Source organism: Oratosquilla oratoria, chromosome 2 (assembly GCF_046742065.1).
Source record: "Oratosquilla oratoria isolate Oo_2021 chromosome 2, ASM4674206v1, whole genome shotgun sequence".
In the NCBI taxonomy this organism is placed as follows: Eukaryota; Metazoa; Arthropoda; class Malacostraca; order Stomatopoda; family Squillidae; genus Oratosquilla; species Oratosquilla oratoria.
Window position 1 is genome coordinate 23,531,413 of NC_134778.1, and position 2,500 is coordinate 23,533,912.

Consider the following 2,500-nt stretch of genomic DNA (forward strand, 5'->3'; position numbering starts at 1 on the left):
CTTACGTCATCGATGGGGGTTCCATGTCCCCTGTGGTGGTATATCCCAAACGCAAGTTACGTTTTGTATCAGGTTGGGCTCATGTGCTCGTAACCTTGTTGTCTCGAGTAGCGCCTGGGGCCCCAGGGAGGGAGGGAGAGGGGAAAGAGGAAAAAAAAAAAGACGGACTACGTCGGAGGCAGAATAGTCGACAGGAAAGAGGATAGAATGGGTAGAGTGAAGGTGGTAGAAGGAGAGAGGGAAGAATAGGGTAACGAGGGAGAGAGTATGTGTGTGTGTGTGTGTGTGTGTGTGTGTGTGTGTGTGTGTGTGTGTGTGTGTGTGTGTGTGTGTGTGTGTGTGTGTGTGTGTGTGTGTGTGTGTGTGTGTGTGTGTGTGTGTGTGTGTGTGTGTGTGTGTGTGTGTGTGTGTGTGTGTGTGTGTGAGAGAGAGAGAGAGAGAGAGTGTGTGTGTGTGTGAGAGAGAGAGAGTGAGAGAGAGAGAGAGAGAGAGAGAGAGAGAGAGAGAGAGAGAGAGAGAGAGAGAGAGAGAGAGAGAGAGAGAGAGAGAGAGAGAGAGAGAGATAGAGATAGAGATAGAGAGAGAGAGAGAGAGAGAGAGAGAGAGAGAGAGAGAGAGAGAGAGAGAGAGAGAGAGAGAGAGAGAGAGAGAGAGAGAGAGGGGGGTGGAAAGAAAGCAAGAAAGAGAGAGGAGAAGAGTGAGAAAGAAAGCAATATAGGAAGAGAGGGAAAGGAGAGGATGTAGAATAAAGACTGAAAATAGGAGGCAAAGAGAGAGCTAAAACTAAGGTGGAGTACGCAAAATAGGGAGGATATCGAGGCAATGTTGGGAAGAAGGAGAGGGAGAAAGGATAAGAGGGGAAGAGGAAAGAGGGGGAGAAGGAGAAGGGGAGAGGGAAAAGAAAAAAAACCGAATGTGGTGTAAGCAAAAGATAGGAGGTACAGGAGTGGTCGTGGTGAGAGAGAGAGAGTGACAAGGAACACGGAAGTAGAGAGAAACAGGAAGAGAATATGAAGGTGGAGTAGGTAATAAAGAAGAGAAGATGTAGAGGAAGGAAGCAAGGTGGGGATAGAGCTTCAAAAGTAGTGATGTAAGAAAAGAATAAAGGAGAACGAAAGAATGTGAGGCATAGAATAACAAAGGAACTTAATAATAGCGGAATAGCTAAGATGACAGAAGGATTAAGGAAAAGAGAAGAAAGGCTTTTAGAAAAAAAAAAAAGACGATATGGATCTGAAAAAGTCGAGGAGCCAGCGCAGAAGAAGAAGAATAAGAAAAGTAACGAGATGAAGAGAAGCGAGAGAAAAAAAGGAAATTGATATAATAAAGGTGACGGTGTAGAAGATGAGGGAATAACAACCGATACTATTATCATCATTATCACTATCAGTACAATAGTCGTACGTCGTCGTCGTCAATCATCATCATCATTCAATATCACCAATTAACATCATCATCATCATCAATCATTATCATCCTCAATCATTATTAATCATCTTCATCATCAATCATCATAACTATCAATCATCATCATCATCATCATCATCATCATCATCATCATCATCATCATCATCATCATCATCATCATCATCATCATCATCATCATCATCATCATCATCATCATCATCATCATCATCATCATCATCATCATCATCATCATCATCATCATCATCATCATCATCATCATCATCATCATCATCATCATCATCATCATCATCATCATCATCATCATCATCATCATCATCATCATCATCATCATCATCATTATTTTTGTCAGTATAATCATGGAGGAATGATTTTTTTCCAGATATGTATACACTTAAACAAAGGAACAGACGAATGGCTGAACAAGCATATAAAGGAATAAATAAGTAAGTTTAATGATTAATACAGGTCACAGTACAACGTAAATTTTGAAACTTTGAAATTTGGAATATGCGAACGTTCGGCCAGGAAGATACTATATATGGTAATTCAGAATGTTTAACAATGAAAAACTAGAGATGGAAAGGCAAACCAAGACATTTCGCCAAAATGAAGTATTCAAGACTAACAAGAGAAGCATCCCAGTTTTGCCGTGTAAAAATAATCTTAACAGCTTGGTTGCATAGGTTATCGATTTCTGAGTTGTGGCAGTAATTTGTTGTCAAAAACCAACATTTCTTTCAGAGGGGACAATGTCGTCCTGAATAGGTACTCATGGAGGAAGTCAGGGAGAAATTTCACGAGAGTCCGAGAAGGGATAGATATAATTTAAAGGATCAGTATTCATCTTTGAGTGGGAAATTTCTCAAGTCATTAAGGAATGCTCTAGGCCGTAGGTATGTCACTAAACTCCTTAATGCAATCAGTTCCTCATGTGGGGTGTTTTATATCAATTTTGTTTAGCAAAGGAATGAAACTGAGTGGACTGAATTGTCTTTGGCGTTATAATCTAGATTTTGTTCATGGTTGAACTGAGGAATTTTTTCAGTTGAAGAGACTTTTTCTAATAATTCAA